This window comes from Cetorhinus maximus, chromosome 4, assembly GCF_964194155.1.
Source record: "Cetorhinus maximus chromosome 4, sCetMax3.hap1.1, whole genome shotgun sequence".
NCBI classification, from domain to species: domain Eukaryota; kingdom Metazoa; phylum Chordata; class Chondrichthyes; order Lamniformes; family Cetorhinidae; genus Cetorhinus; species Cetorhinus maximus.
In genome coordinates, this window is record NC_135882.1 from 23551366 (window position 1) to 23565215 (window position 13850).

Sequence of the window (13850 nt, forward strand, 5' to 3'; positions counted from 1 at the left end):
TTCTGCAAGGATCACTCAGCTCCTGACATCATTACAGTCTTGGTTCAAATATGGATAAAAAAGCTGAACTCCAGGGATGAGGTGAGAGTGACTGCCCTTAACATCAAGGCAGCAATTGACCAAGTGTGGCATCAAGAAGTCCTAGAAAAACTGGAGTCAATGGGAACTGGGAGGAAAGCTCTTCACTGGTTGGAGTAATACCTACCAAAAAAGGAAGATCGTTGTGGTTATTGGAGATCAATCATTTCAGTTCCAGGTCATCATTGCAGGAGTTCCTCAGGATAGTGTCCTTGGCCCAATCATCTTCAGCTGCTTCATCAATGACCTTCCATCATAAGGTCAGAAGTGGGGATATTCACTGATGATTGCACAATGTTCAGCACCATTCACGACTCCTCAGATACTGAAACAGTCCATGTCCAAATGCAGCAAGATCAGGACAATATCCAGGCTTGGGCTGACAAGTGGCAAGCAACTTTCGTGCCACACAAGTGCCAGGTAATGATGATCTCCAACAAGAGAGAATCTAACCCCATGACATTCAATGGCATTACCATCGCTGAATCCTCTACTATCAACATCCTGAGAGTTACCATTGACTAGAAACTGAATTTGACCAGCCATATAAATACTGTGGCTACAAGAGCAGGTCAGAGGCTAGGAATTCTGTGATGAGTAATTCACCTGCTGATTCCTCAAAGCCTGTCCACCATCTAACAAGGCACAAGCCAGGAGTGTGATGGCATACTCCCCACTTGCCTGGATGAGTGCAGCTCCAACAACACTCAAGAAGCTCAACACCATTCAGGACCTGCTTGATTGGCACCGCATCCACAAACATTCACTCCCTCCACCGTTGATATACAGTGGCAGCAATGTGTACCATGTACAAGATGTACTGCAGGAACTCATCAAGACTCCTTTTTTTAATTAATTCATGGGATGTGGGCTTCGATGGCTGAGCCAGCATTTATTGCCCAACCCTAGTAGCCCTTGATAAGGTGGTGGTGAGCTGTCTTCTTGAACACCCACAGTGCTGTTAGGAAGGGAATTCCAGGATGTTGACCCAGCGACAGCGAAGGAACGGCGATACATTTCCAAGTCAGGATGGTGAGTGACTTGGAGGGGAACTTCCGGCTGGTGGTGTTCCCATCCATCTGCTGCCCTTGTCCTTCTAGATGGTAGCGATCATGAGTTTGGAAGGTGCTGTCTAAGGAACCTTGGTGAATTCCTGCAATGCATCTTGCAGATGGTACACACTGCTGCTACTGTGCGTCGGTGGTGGAGGGAGTGAATGTTTGTGGATGTGGTGCCAATCAAATGGGCTGCTTTGGCCTGGAAGGTGTCAAGCTTCTTGAGAGTTGTGGGAGCTGCAGTCATCCAGGTAAGGGGAGAGTATTTCATCACACTCCTGACTTGTGCCTTGTAGATGGTGGACAGGCTTTGGGGAGTTAGGAAGTGAATTACATGTCACAGGATTCCTAGACTCTGACCTGCTCTTGTAGCCATAGTATTGATATAGCTAGTCCAGTTCAGTTTCTGGTCAATGGTAACCCCCAGGATGTTGGTAGTAGGGGATTCAGTGATGGTAATGCCATTCAATTTCAAGGGGTGATGGTTAGATTCTCTCTTGTTCATTGCCAGGCACTTGTGTGGCACAAATGTTACTTGCCACTTGTCAGTCCAAGCCTGTATATTGTCCAGGAATTGCTGTATTTGGACATGGACTGCTTCAGTACCTGAGGAGTCACCAATGGTGCTGAACATTGTGCAATAATCAGTGAACATCCCTACTTCTGATCTTATGATGGAAGGAAGGCCATTGATGAAGCAGCTGAAGATGGTTGGGCCGAGGACACTACCCTGAGGAACTCCTGTAGTGATGTCTTGGAACTGAGATGGCTGACCTCCAACAACCACAACCATCTTCCGTTGTGCTAGGTATGACTCCAACTAGCGGTGGGGTTTTCTCCAATTCCCATTGACTCCAGTTTTGCTAGGGCTTCTTGATGCCACACTCGGTCAAATGTGGCCTTGATGTCAAGATCAGTCACTTTCACCTCATCTCTGGAGTTCAACTCTTTTGTCCATGTTTGAACCAAGGCTGTAATGATGTTAGGAGCTGAGTGGCCCTGGCGGAACCCAAACTGGGCACCAGTGAGTAGGTTATTGCTAAGCAAGTGCTGCTTGATAGCACTGTTAATGACCCCTTCCATTACTTTACTGATGATCTAGAGTAGACTGATGGGGTGGTAATTGGCTGTATTGGATTTGCCCTGCTTTTTGTGTACAGGACATACCTGGGCAATTTTCCACATTGCCAGGTAGATGCCAGTATTGTAGCTTTACTGGAACAGCTGCGGGGCAAATTCTGGAACACAATTCAGTATTATTGCCGGAATATTGTCAGGGCCCACAGCCTTTGCATTATCCAGTGCCTTCAGCCATTTCTCGTGGAGTGAATTGAATTGGCTGAAAACTGGCATCTGTGATGCTGGGGACTTCTGGAGGAGGCCAAGATAGATCATTCACTTGGCACTTCTGGATGAAGATTGTAGCAAATGCTTCAGCCTTACATTGTTTGCACTGATGTGCTGGGCTCCTCCAACATTGATGATGGGGATATTTATGGATCCTCCTTCTCCAGTGAGTTGTTTAATTGTCCACATTCACAACTGGATGTGGCAGGACTGCAGAGCTTAGGTCTGATCTGTTGGTTGTGAGATCGCTTAGCTCTGTCACTTGCTGCTTATGCTGTTTGGCATGCAAGTGGTCCTGTTTTATAGCTTCACCAGGTTGACACCTCATTTTTAGGTATGCCTGGTGCTGCTCCTGGCATGCCCTCCTGCACTCTTCATTGAACCCTTGGCTTGATGGTAATTGTAGAGTGGGAGATATGCCAGGCCATGAAGTTACAGATTGTGTTTGAGTACAATTCTGCTGCTGCTGATGGCCCACAGCGCCTCATGGATGCCCAGTCTTCAGTTGCTAGATCTCTTTGAAATCTATCCCGTTTAGCATGGTTGTAGTGCCACACAACATGATGGAGGGTATCCTCGATGTGAAGGCAAAACATCGTCAGCACGATTGTGCAGTGGTCACTCCTACCGATTCTGTCACGGACCGATGCATCTGCGGCAGGCAGGTTGGTGAGGATGAGGTCAACTATTTGAGGTCAGTATGTTTATTACTCGTTGGTTCCCTCACCACCTGCCGCAGACCGAGTTTAGCAGCTAAGTCACATAGGACTCGGCCAGCTTGGTCATTTGTGGTACTACCAAGCCACTCTTGGTGATGGACATTGAAGTCCCCCACCCAGAGTACATTCTGTGCCCTTGCCACCCTCAGTGTTTCCTCCAAGTGGTGTTCAACGTGGAGGAGAACTGATTCATCAGCTGAGGGAGGGCAGTATGCGGTAATCAGCAGGAGGTTTCATTGCCCATGTTTGACCTGCTGCCATGAGACTCCGTTGGGTCCAAAGTTGATGTTGAGCACACCAAGGGCAACTTCCTCCCTACTGTATACCATTGTGCCGCCACCTCTGCTGGGTCTGTCCTACCGGTGGGACAGGACATACCCAGGGATGGTGATGGTGGACTCTGGGACATTATCTGTAAGGTATGATTCCATGGGAATGACTATGTTAAGCTGTTGCTTGACTCGTCTGTGAGAGAGCTCTCCCAATTTTGGCACTAGCCCTAAGGTGTTAGTAAGCAGGACAGGTTCGACAGGACTGAGATTGCCGTTGTCGTTTCCGGTGCCTAGGTCGATGTGAGTGGCCTGTCTGTTTTTTTGAGACTTTGTAGAGGTTTAATAAGCCATTTCAGGGGGCATTTAAGCGTCAGCCACATTGCTGTGGGTCTGGAATCACATGTAGGCCAGACCTAGGAAGGACGGCAAATTTCCTTCCCTAAAGAACATTAGTGAACCAGATGGGCTTTTACAACAATCGACAATGGTTTCTTGATCATCATTAGACTTTTTAAATTCCATATTTTTATTGAATTCAAATTCCACCATCTGCCATGGTGGAATTCAAACCCTGGTCCCCAGTGCAGTACCCTGGGTCTCTGTATTACTAGTCCAGCGACATGACCTTCAAATCCACGACTGCCACCTTCTAGGGCATTAGACACATGGGAACATCACCATCTGGAAGTCCCCCTCTAAGCCACTCACCATCCTGACTTGGAAATACGTCGCCATTCCTTCACTGTCACTGGGTCAAAACCATGGAACTCCCTCCCTAACAGCACTGTGGGTGTACCTACACCATATGGACTGCAGTGGTTTGAGAAGGCAGCTCACCACCACCTTCTCAAGGTCAATTAGGGACAGACAATAAATGCTGGGCCAGCCAGCGACACCCACATTCCGTGAATGAAAAAAATAATTTAATAAAGTAACAGCTATATTTCCATGTAAATAAGTAGGTTGTTTTATTTTTGTTTATATTTACAGAAGAAGCTAAATTATTTTATAAAGTACATTCTTTTGTAAGTGGCATTTTATAGTGCAGCACAGTGGTGATGTTGAACATTAGCCAGACTGGTAGATTTTCTGTCATCTTGAAATCCAAGTTTAGGCAGCAGCTCAATGATGTTTTCCCCCTCTCTGAGTGAAGGTCATCAACACATTTCTGCTACAAGAGATTCTGTTTGATGTGTAAATCATCAACCTACCAATCTATGACATTAACTGATCTTGCAGAAGTTGAGTAAAGAGATTTTTGATAATCGACTCATGACATTTGTATTTCCTTTGGCAGTATAACATAATTCCCGTGCTGAGTGTTGTACTGTTGCTCATACCCACAGGCATTGACCAGCTGAATAAGCTTTCCTCCTTGCATCAGCATCTCCTTTTCTCATTAGCTGTGAAAAGATATTTTAGATAATTTCCTCATGACATATATATTGTGTGCACCAAAAGAACATTCCTATAAGACTACGAAAAACTGCAGTTAATCATGGCAACATTCCCTGCCAATGTTATTCTGAAACTTTGACAAGTGGAGCATGAATGCTGCAGACTAGCTTATACTTGCTATGAAGCCTTCAGGCTTCATTCCTTTGGTCCATATCACCACCGCCATCACACCTATATGTTGCAAAAATCAGCTCTGTAGTGGCTGTTGTAACATTGTTTGATGTCTCAGAGGTCTGGAGGCTTTTATCGTTGAACATAAACTGTTTATTAACAACTCATAACTACATCTCCAAGGTGCACCCTGCATGGGTGCTGTCTCCATGATGGCTTCTGCTATACTCTGCGACACAGTCTACCAGCATGTGACTCTCTCCATCATAGCAGGCAGTACTGATCCCCAGTCCCATATTAACCCTTGCTCTGCCCTAACACCCTTAAACTATAGTGGCCATTTTCTCTGCACTACAGGTGCAAGTTTTGGGTGCAAAATGGCATCTGCGCCATGCGTGCATTCTTTGAGTGCAGGCTACCATATGTCATTTTGGTGAGCATGGAGGCTAGGAGCATACAAAGAATGCGGAGTAGTCACAACATGACGTGCAATTCTGATTTGACTCCAGCGATGCCATTTTTGATCTCAACACTCCAATTAACATCCTTTCTTAACCTCACACTGCTGAACAAAGGACGCCTAACAGGGCTATTTAAAGGAATCATCAACTGCTTTCAGGTTAGTTGGTGAGTGTTTTTTTTTACCAGTTTTTGCTGAGTTAGAAGCACTAGGAGGTTTGTATTGCTACAGAGAGTAGGATGGTACGTGGTGAAGAACTTTGGTTATCACCTAAAGGTTTCTGCTCAGACCACTTGCTCCCAGTCCTGGGTTTTGCAGTTATCATCCTACTTGGCATGCAGCATGAATGGGAGCTTAAGCAGAGGCAACACAGTGGAGGACAAACTGCTCAAAGAGGGAGGGGGGCTCTCAGCAGGAGGCCATATCTCAGCAGGAGACAGCAGAGATAGTGGATGCATTGGCTATAATATTCCAAAATTCCCTGGATTCTGGGAAGGTTCCAGTGGATTGGAAAAATGCTAATATAACTCCCTTATTCAAAAAGGGGGGGGTTGGCAGAAAGTAGGAAACTATAGACCAGTTAGTTTACTGCCTGTCATTGGGAAATTGTTGGAATCCATTATTAAGGAACTAGTAATGAGGCATTTGGAAAGTCAAAATGCAATCCATCAGAGTCAGCATGGTTTTATGAAGAATAAATCGTGTTTGACCAATTTGCTAGAGTTCTTTGAAGATGTGACAAGCAAAGTGGATAATGGGGATCCTGTAGATGTAGTATATCTGGTCTTCCAGAAGGCCTTTGACATGGTGCCGCACAAAATATTAATACACAAGATAAGATCACACAGAGTTTGGGGTAATATATTAGCTTGGATAGAGGTTTGGCTACCCAACAGAAAGCAGAGAGTTGGGAAAAATGGATCTTGTTCTGGATGGCAAGCTGTAACTAGTGGGGTGCCACAGGGTTCAGTCCTTGGGCCCCAACTATTTACAATCTATATTAATGACTTGGATTCAGAGATAGAAGGTACTATAGCTAAATTTGCAGATGACACCAAAATAGGTGGGAAAGTAAGTTGCAATGAAGAAATAAGAAATTTACAAATGAATATGGACAGGTTAGGTGAATGGGCCAAAATTTGGCAGATGGAGTTTAACGTGGATAAGTGTAAGGTTATCCATTTTGGTCGGAAGAATAAAAAGGCGACTTATTATTTAAAGAGAGAGAAACTTCAGAACGCTTCAGTGCAGAGGGATCTGGGTGTCCTCGTGCATGAATCGCTGAAAGCTAGTCTGCAGGTATAGCAGGTAATAAGCAAGGCAAATGGAATTTTGGCATTTATTGCTAAAGAGAGTATAAATATAGGGAAGTGTTGTTGCAACTGTACAAGGCATTGGTGAGACCGCACCCGGAGTACCGTGGACAGTTTTGGTCCCCTTACTTGAGGAAGGATGTAGTTGCATTGGAGGCGGTTCAGAGAAGGTTCACTAGATTGATTCCAGAGATACTGGGCTTGTCTTATGAGGAGAGATTGAGCAGTTTAGGCCTATTCTCGCTAGAGTTTAGAAAGAGGAGAGGAGATCTAATTGAGGTAAATAAGATGCTAAAGGGGATAGACAAAGTAGATGTGGAGTACATGTTTTCCCTTGGGGGCATTCTAGAACGAGAGGCCTTGGTTTTAGACTAAGGGGTGGTAGACTTAAATCAGAGATGAGGAGGAATTACTTTTCTCAAAGGGTCGCGGATCTGTGGAATTCACTACCTCAGAGCGCAGTGGATGCCGGGAGGCTGAATAAATTTAACATTATATATGTGATTAAAATCCATGCCCACGAGGTGAAACTACATTTCCTTAACCTTCCTAACCCTGCCACTATGCTTGGTGCTCCCCCGACATCCAAAGTGGAGGTGGAGCAGCCTGCTGCACCATGTCTGCGATGACCTTGACAGACGTCCTCTGGAGGCCCGAGACCTGGAGGGCCCTGGCTTGCTTTCAGCATCCTGCTGTGTGGCAGTGGAACCCTCCTCGGCCTGTGGAGCCGGGGCTGCTGAGGTCACAGGAGGTGGCGATTCAGATGGGCCGGATTCACCTGGGTAGATAGCCTTGGGGTGTGCACCTGCTGATCCTCTTCCCTATGGGTGTCCGAGGGCTCCTGGCTGACTCCTTGAGCCGAAGGGGAAGCTGGAGTGACATCAAGCTGTCCTGCTCCCCCCTCGCAATGACATTGTTGGAAGCCAATTACGGCATCAGTGATGGAGTTCAACCGGCGCAGCAGTGCAGGACTGATGTCTTGGGCCAAGGTCTCCATGGCAGCCGCCATCTTATCAGGATTGACCTCTGTGTATTGGCTTGCCGGCGCTATCACCTTAGAATGAAGGTGGACGGACTCCTCCATCGTGCCTTGCAATCTGAGGAGTGCAGTGGACATCCCTTCCTGATGTTTCCGAGCTTGCCTTTGCAGCTCCAGCAACTGAGGCACTGCGGCCGCCTGCTGTGGATCAGACAGTGTGACGTGCTCACCAGATTATCTCTCTGAGGCAACTCTAGAGCATTATCCCATCGAGGTGTGTGTCTGCGCTGGTGGAGGATGTGGGTGCGCACTGCGAAAGCAAGGATAGATAACTAGTGCATAGCAGGGGACTGTGGAACAGGGGAAGTGACTCACAGCATGCTTGTCTGATGGATGTTGCACTTGGTTGAGCACCATCGACCTCACAGTCAGCACAGAAACGGTCCAGAATGTCGCCTGACAGCTGGATGATTCTATTTTCAAAGTCTGTGAGGACCTTGATGTCAGGCATTTCTCCACCAGTCTGCAACCTCTCCCTTTTGTTGTTTGCCAGCTTGTCCTGCATGAATACAGGAAAGAGTATAAGCAGGAAGTCTGCCAGGCCAGATGATAAGGATGCCTGGCATTTGTGGATGGTGAGCAGTGCCATGGATGGGATGAGGACACGATCTGTAGGGCAGATGAAGGTGTGCGTGAGAGAGTGAATGGTGATGTCCCTTGAACTGGTAGTGAGATCCCTGAGAATGTGTAATGAGACTGTAAGTGTGAGAGTGAATGAGAGTGATGAATTTAGTGTGATGAGAAGAGTGACTTACCCTGGCGGATCGGAGCAGATCATTCATTCTCCTGGACATGGAAGGATCTACAGTCTAGGATCTTAAACTTCTATGTATGGGGGGTGGGAAGTTAGTGAGAATAGGGGTGATAAGCATGTGGGATTAGTATGGGGCATGATTGATGCAATATTTTGGAATAAATTGGAGATTGGGAAGGCAGCAAGGAGAAAATTGGAGTTCTTCATTCTGAAGATGAAAGAGACATGAATCAGCTTCAAAGGGACCGATGCAGGGACAGAGGGGGGAAATGCTATAGAGGTGAAAATCTTTATGATGTAAAGAATACAGCATATGAAATTCAACTCATAACTGAACACTATGCAATGTTCTAAATGGTCTAATTCAAGCAAAGACAAATGCTGGAGCAGGGGTTTGGAATCAGTGACCACTCCTACCCAGTTTGACTTAGCTCTGGAATTCTAATCCCACCAAAAACGGTTGACTCTTTGGGGCAACTGGCGATTGGCAATAAACACTGCTTTTGCAGTGTTGCCCATAACCCCAAAACAAATAAATGAAAAAAAAGATATTTTGTTCAGGAATGCACTTCAGCAAAACTTTATTTTATAAAATCCCACAGAAAGCAAGTATAAATGCCCATCATGTTGTACCATCTACTTTGCCATGCTGAGATTAGCTAATATTATCTTCATTTCTGTTAATGCTATGAACACCCTCACCAAGAGCCTGATTAGCTATTGGATGGATAACTTCACATGGATAACTTCAAAAACTTACTTGGTCAAAACTCAGCCCAGTTGTACACACACTACTTCACAAACATTTCTGGACTTAAACAGATAGATGGAACAGCAGTTTTGGCCCTGTACGCGATATGAGAGAGAAAAAAAACAAACACTCCCACAGATTAAAATTTCGATTTTGGCAGTAGGGTAAATTGGTAAAAAAAACAACTTATCTTATGATTCCTCAAGTCCGGAGATTCCAGTCAACATGAGCATGTTTTAAAAGCAATTGGGGAGGTTGCGTCTGAAGAACTGATACAAGTATTCATTTGGGCAGATGCCAGTGCACATGTTCTCACTTTGTAATGACTCAGCAATGCAAACCTCTGGGAAACTAGCCAGATTTGGAAAGTTGAAATAACAAAGCTAGGAATGAGGTAAACGGTTTGAATTTCACAGGCACTGTTAAAGAACATTTAATACTTTCACTTGATTTTTTTTTTTTGCATAACTTTACCGTCTTTTCTACCTCACATTTCCTTCGACTCCACTGTGAGTATCAAAGAATTAAGATCTTTGGCAACGACTGCATTGCCACCTGATAGAAAGACCTGACATACAACCCAGGCTGGTTTCTCTTTCATCAGCTGGACTCCTCAGTCCTGCACAAAGATGTGCTCAATAGCCAAGACAACATTACTGGTTTGCTTTATTTTCTTTTGGGATAAGGAAGGGAAGAAGTCAGAATACAAATTTAAGATAGGACAGGAATGACAATAGCCTGCAACAAATTTATTCTGCTTGCAACAGGGGCACCTGTTTGTTTAAAAAAAACTAATCAGTCTCTCATGGCGTGGGAGGCAGGTTGTCAACACCAAATGCAATATTCAGGGCAAGCAATGTTTGAAGGGTGGGAACAACTGGATCCATGCAGGGCAGGAGGGAAGGAGGCAGTTTAAAAAGAGGGAGGACAGGAAGGTCTGAGTGGGTAAGAGGAAGCAAGTGGCAAGAAGGGTTAGGGGGAGGAAAAGGGATGAGAAAAGGATAGGGGGAAGGAAATAACCCGAGAAGGAATGGGGGCACCAAGTTTCATGAGATGGGGAGATGTGGAAGTTGCACTGACCTATATGTTAGGTCCCAACATGGCCTGACGTTTTGGGACAAGGTGTTGCCCAACAGCTAATCTCCCATCTGGGGGAGCGATTGATGAGGGGAGAGCGGAAGAGGCAAGATGGAGGGAAATATAGGAAGGAGTGGAGGAGAGGGGTAGATGTTGGGAGCACGATGTTGTTGAGAAGCAAAGGCTTCAATATTAAATGGGAAAATGTGGGTAAGGGCAGGAGATCAGAAATTTCATATAATTATCCCAAATTAATATCCCTCAGGATTCTTATGGTGGGTTGCTTACCTGCCTTTCCAACCAATCCTCATTTCACTCTCAGTATGGGACAGAAGGGAGGTTCACTTGCTATTTCATCTGAACATTCACTCATCTTGGTTTAAGAGTTTAAGGTCTCGGGCAGTTATCAACAGGAGAGTGAGAAAAGGGATCCATTGGGTTGAAGGAGGAGAATAGGAAACTTTAGTTAAGCTGAATACTCTTAATAGGTTTTTAATTATTCGAATCCTTTAGCTTTGTGTGCTTACCCACAGCTACATGGCTGCCGGTAGAGGGCACAGTGGCTAAAAAGAGTGCTGCACAGCAATGCTCCCTGGCCCAAAACTGCAAATACATAAGATTCAAGCAGATTTCTGGCTTAACTATCGTCGTACCAATTAGCTATTGTTTTAGCAGCTAACTGTACATGACATTCGACACTAAAAAATTCAGTGTCAACTAAAGGTATAACTACCACTGGAGATAAACATTGTCAGTTTTTCCAGGGGTTTTTTTCCCATTGACAGAGCCAGATGTAAGGCTTTTCAAAGCATTATGAAATAAAATGCTGCTACTCACTTCATGATTTCATTATGAAAAGATAGTTTTGCAGTATTGTTCTATAGCAATGAAAGAGAGACCTAGGTTCATACCTCAGTGTATTCAGCTTTCCCCAGGTTCTGGGTTGTCCATCTGTGTACCACAAAGATGCTTGCATCTTTTACCCAATAGGATGTGGATTCTATATTTCCATAAAAAATTATGTAAAAATGGTCCTGCAGTGAGTGAAAAGACTTCCTTTGAACCACGCTACATTTTTGAATTTAGCTGGGGGTTACAGCTGCAATGACTTAACCATACTGCCAACTATGTGTCTCAGTGTGCTGAAATCAGAATCCTGAACCTTGGGCCTTCCTGCCTCTGCACTCTCCTCCAAACCCATATCCCAGCCCATGTCTTTCAGTCTTTAGATTCTGGCCTCGTGCAACTCCTCTCCCTGACATTTCAACATGGGTGGCAGAGCCTACATCCTTCTGGAACTTCCTTAAGCCCCGTGCTTTGTTACTTCCTTCTCCCTTTAAAAGCTTGAAAACCTATTTATTCAGCTCTCCTAACTTGTATTGTATTGCTGGCTGCTTTCCCCTCTGGGAAGCACCACCTATGGATACTCACCACATTAAAATGACCAAAAAAAAGGAATATGTGTTTTCACTACATTTAAAAGACAGTACAAATATCACACTGGTGCTAGTTTCTGAGACCAAAGATATAGGGATTATCCCAGAAATGGAATCTTTCAACATCTGGAAATGTAACACTTCACAGGACCCTCAGCTACAGGAGGCCAGACATTTTTGTTTCTCAGACCACATATAGACAGATGTTTAAGATAATTGCGAACTAAGCAGTCAGCCATAATCAATATTTATCATTCACTTTGTAATTATCCACATCCTATCTATGAATACATCATCTTAAACATTACGCTTTAAAAGTCATCCAATATTGCAACTTGAAACAGTCATTTACAAAAACACTTAACAGGAACATGTTTTGTTCTTGTTACGGTGACATTCTTCTCCATCTCCGAGGGATCAAAGGTTATTATTACCTATGGCAGCAATTCAACATGGAGACTTGCAAAGTTCACCAAACCTAATCATTTGGAGTGAAATCTGACCAGTCAGCGAACCTGGAAAAGTCAGGAGTCTTTCAAGCCCCTATTCAGTAAAGAGTGAAAATGATAGTCATTTTACTCCTTATGTCAACTATGAAATAAATGAATCTATCCTGGCAACAATTTATTTATTTTTACAGGATGTGGGTATCACTGGCAAGGCCAGCATTTATTGCCCAGCCCTAATTGCCCTTGAGAAAGTGGTGCTGAGCTGCCTTCTCAGACCCCTGCAGTCCCTATTGCGTAGGTGTACACACAGTGCTGTTAGGGAGGGAGCTCCAGGATTTTGACCCAGCGACAGTGAAGGAACAGTGATATAGTTCCAAGTCAGAATGGTGTGGGGCTTTGTAGGTGGTGGTGTTCCTATGCATTTGCAGCCCTTGTCCTTCTAGGCGGTAGAGTTTGCGGGTTTGGAAGGTGCCAAAGGAGCTTTGCCGAGTTGCTGCAGTTAGCCCAACAATATCACCAGGAGAAAAAGGGTAAACTGCACCCCCCGCCCCTGTAATGAAGCAGAACTCTTCAAATCGCTGCTTATTCTGACAATGATGAAAATGTCAGAAACAAACGGTGATTTTCCTTGCAACCGTTACAGTATCCCACTGTAGAACAAAAACTAGAGTCTGAACTGCCAGCTGAGAGCAGTAAAACAAATCAAATATTGCTGAGAGACATGTTGCTTAAGCTTTCCGCCTTGCACTCAGCAGGATAAATGCAGAATGTCAAATTTCAAACGATCACAACAGCTTAGATTAAAAGAAAAGGGTGCTGATTGGTTAGCAAGTCGACTCTGATTGACCGAGATGTTGCCATGGAGAAAACAAAGGGAACTATAGACTGCCCAAGCTCCAACGGATTGGGAAACACCATATCAGTGTGGTACTTTATAATTAAAATCAAACTTGTCAGAATTTTCAGGCATTCGGCCATTTTGTTAACAGACCATTAAATACAGAGCGAAACAAACATTTATTCCACTTTCTGTTTTGAACAGGAATTTCATGGTCCATATTTTTTTTTTAAATCACAGGCTCACTATTATGTTGCAAATGTGCCAAACTACTAAGCAGTTTAAAATGGATACTCAAAATAATGTAAACAAAAAACATAAATAATTATGAATTGGACATTTCTTTTGTTGTAAATCATTCACAAAGTACATGTCCTGTTGACATGCCAAGATGATTTGTAAAAATAATTTTGTACATGCACTTGTAGAATTCCACTAAAACAATAGAAGTCCAGGACAAGGCTGGAGATTCCTGCTCATGTCGAAGTCAAAAAGTTGTAGACATGGGTCATATCCTTTATCGCCACCTGGTGCAGCAACTTACCCAAGGATAAAGAACGAGACATTGTCCTGCTCTCCCTGCATATATTTCCGAGGTAACTTTCCTTCCTTATGTCAGGGTAGATACAGAGAGATGTTAAATCAGTTGCAAAAAATGTGATGGGTCAAACAAGAAAGAACTAATAAAAAAAA